General features: G+C 36.0%; 1 pseudogene; it reads left to right on the forward strand.

The window, feature by feature from the left end:
• Window positions 1–1,663: 1,663 nt before the first annotated feature.
• On the forward strand, window positions 1,664–2,577 carry LOC710006 (heterogeneous nuclear ribonucleoprotein A1-like 2; annotated as a pseudogene).
• Window positions 2,578–13,313: the final 10,736 nt, after the last annotated feature.

Here is a 13,313-nt window from a genome sequence, read left to right on the forward strand (position 1 = left end):
GTGTGGATATTAAGGTAAGGACACAAAAACATGAAAAAGCAAGAAAACATGACACCTCCAAAGGAACATTATAATTACCAGTAATAGAGCCCAAAGAAAAGGAAATCTATGAAATGCCTGGAAAAAATTTCAAAATAATGACATTTAGAAAGTCAGTGAGATAGGACAACCCAAATGAACAATACAAAGAAATCAAGGAAAGAATTCATGATTTGAATGACAAATTCAACAAAATAAATGCTGAGGAGCTTAAGGAAGTCCTACATCTGGAAGCAAAAGAACTACATCTACATATATATGAAAACACACAAAAAATAAAACTCATTGATAAAGCAGACACACAAATGAGAAAAAAAGGAGTCAACTGATATTACTATAAAACAGACCAAATTGTAGAAGTAAACAATAAAACAAAAAATACAAAGCAATCAGAAAACAATGCACAAGATGACAATAACATGTCCTCACCTATCAAAAACTATCTTCAATGTAAACAGCTTAAATTCCTCAATTAAGAGCTATAGACTGGCTGCATAGATCAAAAAACAAAAAAAGACACAACTATATGCTGCCTAAAAAACTTACTTCACATGTAAAGACACACATAGATTGAAAGAAAAGGAATAGACAAAATTATTCCACACAAACAGAAGCCAAAAACATGCTTCTGTAGCTATACTTATATCAGACAAAATAGACTTAAAGTCAAAAAACATAAAAAGGGACAAAAAAGGTCATTATAAAATGATAAAGGGATCAATTAAGCAAGAGGATATAACAATTGTAAATATATATGTACCTAACACTGGAGTACCCAGGTATATAAAACCAATATTGTTAGAGCTAAAGAGAGAGACTCCAATATACTAATAGTTGGGGACTTCAACATCTCACTTTCATCATTGCACAGATCTAGACAGAAAAGCAGCAAAGAAACGTCATACTCAATCTGCACGAGAGACTAACTGAACCTAACAGGCATTTACAAGACATTTCATCCAATAGCTGCAGAATGCACATCCTACTCATCAACACATGGAACATTCTCCAGGATAGACCATATATTAGACCACAAGACAAGTCTTTTTTTTTTTTTTTTTGAGACGGAGTCTCGCTCTGTCGCCTGGGCTGGAGTGCAGTGGCCGGATCTCAGCTCACTGCAAGCTCCGCCTCCCGGGTTCACGCCATTCTCCTGCCTCAGCCTCCCGAGTAGCTGTGACTACAGGCGCCCGCCACCTCGCCCGGCTAGTTTTTTTTTGTATTTTTTAGTAGAGACGGGGTTTCACCGTGTTAGCCAGGATGGTGTTGATCTCCTGACCTCGTGATCCGCCCGTCTCCGGCCTCCCAAAGTGCTGGGATTACAGGCTTGAGCCACCACGCCCGGCCCACAAGACAAGTCTTAACAAAGTTTTAAAAATCAGAATCCTAACAAGTATCTTCTCAGCCCACAATGGAAAAAAACTGAAAATCAGTAACAAGAGGAACTCTGGAAACTGCACAAATACATGGAAATTAAACAACATGCTCCTAACAATTAGGTCAATGAAGATATTCAGAAGGAAATATAAAAATTTTGTGAGGCAAATGAAAATGGAAACATGTCCTTTCTGCCCATGGATGCCGCCGAGGAAGCATTGTTAAAGTCTCTCATTCCCCTGCTGTCATGTCTAAGTCAGAGTCTCCTAACGAGTCCTAACAGCTGAGGAAACTCTTCATTGGAGGGTTGAGCTTTGAAACAACCAACCAGAGCCTGAGGAGCCATTTTGAGCAATGGGAAATTCAAGGGCCAAGTGTTAATGAAAGATCCAAACACCAAGCGCTCCAGGGGCTTTGGGTTTGTCACATATGCCACTGTGGAGGAGGTGGATGCAGCCATAAATGTGAGGCCACACAAGGTGGATGGAAGAGTTGTGGAACCAAAGAGAGCTGTCTCAAGAGAAGATTCTCAAAGACCAGGTGCCCACTTAACTGTGAAAAAGGTATTGGTTCGTGGCATTAAAGAACACACTGAAGAACATCGCCTAAGAGATTATTTTGAACAGTGTGGAAAAATGGAAGTGATTGAAATAATGACTGACTGAGGCAGTGGCAAGAAAAGGGGCTTTGCCTTTGTAACCTTTGACGACCATGACTCCGTGGATAACACTGTCATTCAGAAATACTGGCCACAACTGTGAAGTTCGGAAAGCTCTGTCAAAGCAAGAGATGGCTAGTGTTTCATTCAGCCAAAGAGGTTGAAGTGATTCTGGAAACTTTGGTGGTGGTCATGGAGGTGGTTTTTGGAATGACGACTTTGGTCACGGAGGAAACTTCAGTGGTTGTGGTGGCAGCAGTGGGGATGGCTGTAATGGATTTGGTAATGATGGAAGCAATTTTGAAGGTGGTGGAAGCTATAATGATTTTGGCAATTACAACAATCATTCTTCAGATTTTGGATCCATGAAGGGAGGAGACTTTGGAGGCGGAAGCTCTGGCCCCTATGGTGGTGGAGGCCAATACTTTGCCAAACCGTGAAACCAAGTTGGCTATGGTGGTTCCAGTAGCAGCAGCAGCTATGGCAGAGGCGGAAGATTTTAATTACTGCCAGGAAACAAATCTTAGCAGGACAGGAGCGGCAGAGAAGTGACAGGGAAGCTACAGGTTACAACAGATTTGTGAACTCAGCCAAGCATAGTGGTGGCAGGGTCTAGCTGCTATAAAGAAGACGTGTTTGAGACAAATACTCATGTGTATGGGCAAAAAACTTGAGGAGGACTGTATTTATGATTAATTGTATAACAGGTTATTTTCGTTTCTGTTTTGTGTAAAGTGTAAAGCATTCCAACAAAGGGTTTTATTGTAGTTTTTATTTTTTATTTTATTTTATTTTTTTGAGATGGAGTCTCTGTCGCTTGGACTGGAGCACAGTGGCACGATCTTGGCTCACTGCAAGCTCCGCCGCCTGGGTTCACGCCATTCTCCTGCCTCAGCCTCCCGAGTAGCTGGAACTACAGGTGCCTGCCACCAGGCTCGGCTAATTTTTTGTATTTTTAGTAGAGACAGGGTTTCACTGTGTTAGCCAGGATGGTCTCCATCTCCTGACCTCGTGATCAACAGAATAAAAGACAAAAACCATATGATCATCTCAATAGATGCAAAAAATCATTTTATAAAATTCAGCATGTCTTCATGGTTAAAAATTCTCAACAATTAGGCACTGAAGGAACATACTTCATCACAATAAGGCCATATATGACAAACCCACAGCTAACATCATATTAAATGAGGAAAAGCTAAAAGCCTATTCTCTAAGAACTGGAACAAAAGAAGGATGTCCACCTTTCACCATTCTTATTCAGCATAGTACTGGAAGTCCTAGTCAAACCAATCAAAAAACAGAAAAATAAAAGGCATCTAAGTTAGAAAAGAGGAAGTCAAATTATCTTCCTTTGCAAATGACATAATCTTATATCATGAAAAACCTGAAGACTCCACCAAAAAACTCTTAGAACTGATAAACAGATTCAGTAAAGTTGTAGGATACAAAATCAACATACAAAAATCAGTAGTGTTTCTATACACCAATAACAAGCTAGCCAAAAAAGAAATCAAAAAAGCAAACCCACTTACAATAGCTGCAAAAAATAAAATACCTAGGAATGAATTTAATGAAGGATATGAAAGACCTCTACAACAAAAACCACTGATGAAAGAGATTGAACAAACAAATGGAAAGACATCCCATGCTCCTAGATCAGAAGAATTACTATTGTTAAAATGGACATACTACCTAAAACAATCTATAGATTTAATGCATTCCCTATCAAAATACCAGTGACATTCTTCACATACATAGAAAAGAATTCTAAAATTCTAAAATTCTAAAAACAAAAGACCTCTAATAGCCAAAGCAATCCTAAGCAAAAAGAACAAAGCTGGAAGCATCATATTACCTTACTTCAAAATATACTACAAAGCTATAGTAACCCAAACAGCAAAGTATTAGTATAAAAATCAATACATAGGCCAATGGAACAGAACAGAGAACCCAGAAATAAATCCACATATTTACAGCCAATTGATTTTCGATTAATGTGCCAAGAACATACACTGGGGAAAGAACACCTTCTTCAATAAATGATGCTGGGGAAACTGGATATCCATATGCAGAAGGATGGAACTAGACCCTATCTCTCACCATATACAAAAGTCAACTTAAAATGGATTAAAGACTTAAAGATAAGATCCGAAAGAAAAAACAGGGGAAATTCTATAGGACATTGAACTAGGTGAAGATTTTATGGATGAGCCTTTATTTTTAAATTTTTTTAATTTTTTAAACCTGAGGTCTCCTCTGTTGTCCAGGCTGGAGTGCAGTGGCATGATCATGGCTCACTGCAGCCTTAAGTTCCTGGGCTCAGGTGATCCTTCCACCTCAGACTCCTGAGTAGATGAGACTACAGGTGTACACCACCATGCTCAGCTAATTTTTTTTATTTTTTTAGAGACAGGGTCTCACTATGTTGCACAGGCTGGTCTCAAACTCCTGTCCTCAAGTGATCTTCCCACTTCAGGCTCCTGAGCCACTAAGATAACAGGCATGAGCCACTATGCCCTGCTGTAAGTAAGACTTTAAAAGCACAGGTAACAAAAACAAAAATAGACAAATAAGACTATATTAAGCTAAAAACGTTCTGCACTGCAAAGGAAACAATTGATAAAGAGACAATCTGTACAATGGGAGAAAATATTTGCAAACTATTCATCTGACAAGGAACTGATATCCAGAATATACAAGGAACTCAAACAACTCAACAGCAACAAAACAAAACAAAACAAAACAAAACAAAAGCCAGTACTCTCATTAAAAAGCAGGCAACAGGTGTGAATAGACATTTCTCATAAGAAGAAATACAAATGGCCTACAGGCATGTGAAAAAATGTTCAACGTTGCTAATCATTAGGGAAATGCAAATCAAAACCACAATTAGATATCATCTCACCCCAGTTAGAGCGGTTATTGTAAAAAAAGACAAAAAATAACAAGTACTGGTGATGATGTGGAAAAAAGGGAATCTTATATGCTGTTGGTAAAAATGTCAATTAGTACAGCCATTATGGAAAACAGCATGGAGGTTTCTCAAAATATTAAAAATTGAACTACCATATGATCCAGTAATGCCACTACTGGGAATGTATTCAAAAGAAAAGAAATCAGTATATCAAAGGAATACCTGCACCTCCATGTTTATTTCAGCACTATTCAGAATAGCCAAGATATGGAATCATCCTAAGTGTCCATGAATAAATAAAGAAAATGCGGTATATATATACAATGGAATACTATCCAACCACAAAACGAATAAAAGCTTGTAATTTGCGGTAACATGGATGGAACTGGAGGACATTATGTTAAGAGAAACAAACCAGGCACAGAAAGACAGTTATTGCATGTTCTCACTGCATATGTGGGAACTAAGAGTTGATCTCATGGAGGTAGAGATTAGAATAATGGTTACCAGAGGCTGGGAAAAGGTAGAGGCATGAAAAGAGGTTGGTTGATGGATAAAAACATACAGTTAGAGAGAAGGAATAAGTGCTAGCATTTGATAGCACAGTAGGGCGACTATAGTTACTAATAACTTATTGCCTATTTCAAAACATCTGGCAGAGAAGATTTGAAATGTTACCAACACAAAGAAATGATAAATATTTGAAGTGATGGATATTCTAAACACCCTGACTTGATCATTACACATTATATGCATGTATCAAAGTATCACATTACCCCATGAATATGTACAGTTATTGTGTATCAATTAAATCAGGAAGAAAAGACTATGGGTGTAGCAGGTATACAGAAAGTAACTGGTAGGTCTTTGTGGCCAGACACAAAACACCATACACTTCCCTCCCCAGACTCTTTTCCCATGTGAAGCAAAAGCTTTAAACTTCTGGAAGAGTGGCAGCAAAGACTGTTGCCTAAAGCCCAGGAAAAGATGCATTATGGAGACGGGTTAGGGGTATAAGAAAAGGCTATCTCTGGGGAGACGCACAAAATCATCTTGGACCTAACATCTCAAACTGATATAAGGCAGAGGTTTTCTACCACTAGGAAAGGTGAAGAAAACTCTTGTTCAAGATCGACTATTATTAATACAAAGCAGAATTTTGCTGCCACAAGACGGAGCAGCAGGAGTGCAGAGAGAAGCCCAATTTCAGAGGCCCTCCCTAAGACATAGACTGGAGTAGAACAACAGATAAATCCATTTACCCTGAACACAAACCTGGCAAAAAGTAACAAGCAAAAGTAATCTAAGACTGGGGATGGGGAAAATCCGTGGTGAAAGATCTTCCCTGTGGTACAGGCATTCAGGAAAGCTGAAAGCTGATGGTAGAGCAATAAACCTGAGAGAAGACTCTGGCATATCAGTGTCCACTCTAAGCACAAGGCAAAGGCAGCCCACCAGTGGAAGAATTAGGAGCCTGTGGTGCGATCATGGTAACCATAGCAACAACAAAACCTAAACCCAGCTCAACTCCTGACAGATTGAGTCAATTCTCCACATTAATGGCCTTACACAAGAAGAGTCATTCTCATTTTCCACTGTCAACAATATTTACCCCATTCTCTACTATTCATGCAAGGTCTGGCATTTGCTCAAAAATTACATCACACACACGCGTGCGCGCGCGCACACACACACACACATATACAGTACCTACTATCAAGAAACAATGATGTCAATATCCAATACCCAGATGTTGAAACTAGCATACAGGAACTTTACAATAACTATGATTAATATGTGAAAGGATATAGTAGAAAAGGTAGCATTTATAAAAGATGGGGAATTTCTCCCATCTTTTTGAGAAGAAGAAACATGTATAAAAGGTAAGGAATTTCTCCCATCTTTTTCAGAGAAGAAGCATGTATAAAAGATAGGGAATTTCTCCCATCTTTTTCAGAAGAAGACATCTTTCATCTGAAATTCCCCATCTTTTATACATGCTACCTTTTTTACTATATCCTTTCACATATTAATCATAGTTATTGTAAAGTTCCTGTATGCTAGTTTCAACATCTGGGTATTGCTAGAAATTAAAAACCTAATATTGGCTAGGCACGGTGGCTCATGCCTGTAATCTCAGCACTTTGGGAGGCCGAGGCAGGAGGATCATCTGAGGTCAGGAGTTCAAGACCAGCCTGGCCAACATGGTGAAACCCCTTCTCAACTAAAAATACAAAATTAGCTTGGTGTGGTGGCAGGTGACTGTAATACCAGCTACCTGGGAGGCTGAGGCACAGGTGCTTGAACCCAGGAGGTAGAGGTTGCAGTGAGCCAATTGCGCCATTGCACTCCCTCCTGGGCAACAAGAATGAAACTCCATCTCAAAAAACAAGCAAACAAACAAATAAACAAACAAAAACAAAACTAACAGTGGAGATAAAAAATGCTTTCAACATACTCCTTAGTAGACGTATGAACCCAGCTGGAAAGAATCAGTTAACTTGAAGATCTGTCAACAGAAATTACCCAAACAAAAATACAAAAAGAAAGAAGAAGAGTGGGAGAATAAAATCAGAATAGGGCGTTCATATCAAATATAATAATGTACATACAACTGGAGTCCCAGAAGGATAAGAGAAATAAAATGGGGAAGAAGAGATATTTGGAGACATAATGAATGGCCAAGAATTGTCCAAAAATAGTGAATGACAGTAAATCACAGATCCAAGCTCAAACAACCCCAAAAGGATATACACCAAACAAACAAAGAAAACCTTACATATACTTAGATACATCATAATCAACCTGCTAAAAATCTAAAATAAACAGAAAATTTTGAAGGCAGCTGGGGAAAAATGATGGTGAACACATTATATACAGCAAAACGAAAAGAATACTTAGTGTAGACTTTTCATCAGAAACCATACAAGCCAAAAAAGAAATGAAGTGACGTTTTTAAGGCACTGAACGAAAAAATAAAAATAACTGTCAACTTAGAGTTCTACACACAAAGAAAATTTTTTGAAAATGAAAGCAAAGACACTTTCATAAAAACAATAGGTGAGAAAATTCAGTAACAGCTTACTTGCTTTGTAATAATTGTTAAAGTTCTTCAGGCAGAAGGATTACGTTACCAGATAGAAATTTGGATCTACACAATCGAATGAAGAGTTCTGGGAAGGATAAATGAATACTACTTAGCAATAAAAAGGAACAGCTAACTAATATATAACAACATGGATGAATTTCAACATAACAACTGACTAAAAAAAGGCAGACAAAGCCAAAGCATATTGTATGGTCAATATATAAAATTCTAAAAACACGAAATAATGTCTAGTGACAGAAAGTAGATCAGTGGTTTCCTATGGGCTTAGGAAACATACACTCACCATACAACCCAACAATTTTATTCTTGGTTATTTACCCAGGAGAATTGAATGCACGTGCCCTCATAATACCTGTATAAGGACTGTTATACCAAATTTATTAGCTGTATTCTTAATATCCAAAAACTAGAAACCGCCCAAATGTCTATTAGTTTGTGAATGGATAAACAAACTGTGCTACATCTATACAATGGAATACTACTCAGTAATAAAAAATAATAAAGTACTGATACATGCAACAACATGGATGAATAGTAAAAAAAACTTTATACTAAGTAAAAGAAACCAGGCTTGAAAGTCTATACTTTCTATACTAAGCAATTCTATTTTTATGACATTCTGGAAAAGGCAAAACTATAGGAACAGAAATCAGATCTGTGGTTGTCTGAGGTTGGATATAGATAAAAGGATTGGCTACTAAAAGGTACAGGAAACTTTTCAGGGGAATGGAAATGTTCTATATTTTGAGTGTGTTGTTTACATGAGTGTATACGTTTGTGAAATTTGTAAAACAGGACATCTCTTGAAGGATGAGTTTTACTGTACATAAATTATACTTCAGCAAACTGATTTTAAAAATTAGGCACCCAAAATAGGAAAGCAAATCTCTCAAATTTTTCAGTGATGTTTAAAATCATAGCACACTCAAGCCAGTACCTTTAGACATTTTACTAAATATAAAGATAAACGTTTAGAAACCTCTTTTAAAGTTTCTTATTTTATAGCAAAAGCCAAACTGTTGGGGAAATAACTGAAATAATACTCAGAACCCAGTAGAGTGATAAACTAAAATCCTTTCTCATATTGACAGATTCCATTGATGGACACTTGGGAAACATTTCTGAACATTCCTGAAATTTTGAAGAAATAAGTATTAGAACAATTTATGCAGTGTTGTAATTATGTCAGTTTGTTGTTTATGTGGATTAAAAAACAGCAGCTATTTCTAACGTGTTTGAGCATGTGGTACTTTACAGATTCTATCTCAGAATCTTCTGAAATACATAAAGAACTCTTTTTAAGGGGGTATAAATGGAAAAACGTATGGGAGCAGATACATTCACAACTGAAAGGATCTTTAATAGAAAGAATAATTTATGGAAAAATTATGGAAGTGTAACCACCGAGGAAAAGGCTGCTTTAACTCAAATATATATAAACAGCCTGGAGTCAGAGAGACCATCACAAACAAAATTTATTCACTAAGTAACTGCTATGCAAGAAATATGCATAATTTGAAGCCAAAGTATACAAGATGTACCCATGTAGTTAGTTTTAGAAATACGAGTCTTTCAAAATATTATAGAATCTTTGCAATAAATGAAACGGGAAAATAACATAAAATTCTAGTGTTCCACAATGAAAAATGCTGTTTGGCAAGTGGTAAAGTACGTAAAGAGTACTTAAAGAGTTGCTCAAATTTAAGATAAGTGTTCCAAAGTTATTTTTTATGACAATGTCAATGGTATGCTACCAGCAGATTAAAAAAAAAAAGAATGCACACGCAGTGTGTCTCTTTATGTGCATATTTTTAAATGAATTAAATGATAACTTTAAAAAACATTGTACAATGGTGTAGGCATTTTGAAGAGATCTAATTTAGAAATTTTTCCATTGTTATGTGATTTTTGCTACCCCAAATAATGCAAATGTTAAAATTTATTATATCTGAACACTTGAAACACTTGGAAGCATAGATTTCTAGGTTGTTAAAAATTTTTCTAAATCAAGAGTTTTATGCATTTTAAACACATTGTTAAAAGAAAAACTAATTCACATTAGAAAGAGACTTACTGTCCAAATTTCAATAAAACTTTGGAAAATTTCATAGATAAGAAAGAAAAATGAGAATGATAATTTAGTTAACACAATCAGTGATTAACTTCTGTTAGACTTTTGATTTTTTTCTTATAGCACATACTTTACTGTTTCATAAGAAAATAAATGATCTACCACAACAATGTGTATATGTCTGAATGGATTGGGGGATTGGAAATATTCTTTTATTAATATATGTTTAGTGAAAATAAATAGCTCTCAAATTATGTCCTATCACTTATGGTGTTTATATCTATACTAAAATATTTTTGTCACAAAAGAGTTTCTATTTTGTCCCCTGTAATTATTACTAATGAGATAATATTGGCTTATATAAAATAAATTGATTTTTTAAAGTTTTAATTTTTAAAAGTTGGGAATGGTTATCCACCACAGATATCAGCTCACCAGCACAAGGAGTGGACCATAGATTAATACAGAGCAAACTAGGGATACCATTGTCTATCTTTAACCTCTGATTGTGTTGACTCCCACCACGGTTCAGGTCACATAGATGGCAAGTTTTCAAAAGTACTACTACAACTGGTGGTAGTCTCTTCTATTCCTTTAAAGAAAGCAAACAAATAAAAAATTATAAAAACCCTTACCATTTAAGATAAAATCAATGACAATAAGAAAAATATTTACTAGATAGAATAATAAATAGAGTAATACAGTGAAAATAGGAATTGTTGGGGCTCAGAAAATAACTCAGAGTATGGCACTTTGGCATCCTGAGTACTTTGAACAAAAGGTGATTGAAAATCCCTTAAAAGCAAGTCTCTCTCTGAACTTCTCATGCCCTCCTTTCTCCTTGCTCCCTTTTCTCCCCCAAAGGCAAGCCATAGAAACTAGAATTTCCCTTCCCCAAGGTGGATCATAGAAGCTAGAACCCGTCTCTCCAAAGCCAGCCATACAACCTAGAAATAGTATTCTAACATTCTCCCATTTTTTTTGTATAAGAGCTGGCCATAAAGAAATTCTCTGACTTACTCTGTCTGCAAGTAGACTATAAGACCCTCATTCTAGAAGGGGTCTTGCCCTATCCCTGGAAAAAGGAATGCCACACAGAGAGGCCAAGAAGAATCTTAACACGCAGGCTTTCCTGGGTTCCCTCATTCAGTCTGTTGCTGTAAGATCACTCCCTTTTTGTCCAGTCACATTTCTGCACGGCTATCCACTCTGCATCAAATCTAGGCATAAAAATGGACAGTTTTCCTTTGGATCTTTGGGTCTTCATTCTGAAGACTCCTGTGTTGTGTAAAACTCTGATTACATAAATATGTTGTGTTTTCATGTTAACCTGTCTTTTGTTAAAGGAGTGTCAGCTGTGAACATTATGATGGGTGAGAAAAGACATCATGCCCTTTACCCACTACAGTGATATACATATCACGTGATATGTCTTCTGAATTTTCTAATAGCTTTATTGAGATACACTTAACATACCATAGTTAAGGTATACAGCTCAATGTTTTTTTAGTATATTTACAGAGTCGTGAAATCATCACCAAAATCTAATTTTAGAATATTTCCATCATCCCAAGATGAAACTCTGCGCTGATTAGCAGTCACTCCCTGGCCCCTTTCTTTACCCCATCTTATCTGTGTATAGCCATTAATCTACTCTCTGTTTCTATAGATTTGCTTATTTTGCACCTTTCCATATGAATGGAGTCATGCAATATGTGGTCTTTGTGTCTGGCTTCTGTCACTCAGCATAATGTTATTGAGGTTCATCCATGTTGTCTCACGTACTAGTACTTTGTTTCTTTTTCTTGCCGAATAGTAGTCTATTGTATGGTTATATCACATTCTGTTTATCCATCCATCAGTTGGTGGACTTTTGGGTTGTTTCCACTTTTTCTTATTTGTTTTTAAAATTGACAGACAAAAATTGTATACATTTATGATGTACAATATGATGTGTCGATATGTGTTTACATTGTGGAATGATTAAATCAAGCTAATTCACATATCCATCACTTCACATGCTTATCATATTTTGTGATAACATCTGAATTTTTGTATTACATCTTTTTCTGCTATATCAGCCAAAAACCAGATTCTAAATAAATTGAGCTTAAAACCAGATGATCAAATCATTATCTCAACGGGTTAAATAATGAGTCTCACAAAATTAAGCTTATTGCTCTCAGAAGTTCTACATTATCAATAATACCTTATGCTGTTAATTGGTTTTTGTGCTGTTAATACATAAAATTAATTATTTTACAAATATTATTTTTGTTTATCATATATTTAATAAATATAAATATTTAAATTTATAAATATATTGATAAATATTTATAAATTTAAAAATAAATATTATTTTTATCATATCTTTACATATATCTTTTTGTGTATCTTTACAAGTATATGATATACTAGTACATGTACAAAGTAGTACATGTACAAAGCTTATACATGTACTACTGTACTAGTATATTATATAGTTGTAATTGGGTATCAATATGTATGCCCCAAATTTTTATCTATGGGGTACAAAATTTTAAAAAATAGACTGGAAACAGCTGTCTAATGAAATTAACAAATAATATAAAGCCTCTGTAGTCCAACAGTATCTGGCAAAGTACTAGATGAGCAGTAAGTATTTAAACTACACTGATACCGTATTAGTCCATTCTCAGGCTGATATAAGAACATACCTGAGACTGGGTAATTTATAAACGAAAGATGTTTAATTGACTCACAGTTCCTCAGGGCTAAGGAGGCCTCAGGAAACTTATAATCACAATGGAAGGGGAAGCAAACATGTCCTTCTTCACAAGGCAGCAGGAGAGAGAATGAGAGCTGAGCAAAAGGGGAAGCCCCCTATAAAACCATCAGATCTCGTGATAACTTACTCTTTATCACGAGAATAGCATTCAATTACCTCCCACCTGGGAATTATGGGAAATACAATTCCAGTTAAGATTTGGATGGACACACAGCCAAACCATATCACTCACTAACCACCCCTGAATGCAAAGGTGGCAATTTATCTAAGTTTTGTGTGTATGTATGTTTCTCCCTTGCCATATGCATTTTGGTGAATAGTTCTGTGTGAGTATATCTGTGTATGATACAATGACCACAGAAACGTAGTACTTTG

The sequence above is a fragment of the Macaca mulatta genome, chromosome 1 (assembly GCF_049350105.2).
Source record: "Macaca mulatta isolate MMU2019108-1 chromosome 1, T2T-MMU8v2.0, whole genome shotgun sequence".
Lineage (NCBI taxonomy): Eukaryota > Metazoa > Chordata > Mammalia > Primates > Cercopithecidae > Macaca > Macaca mulatta.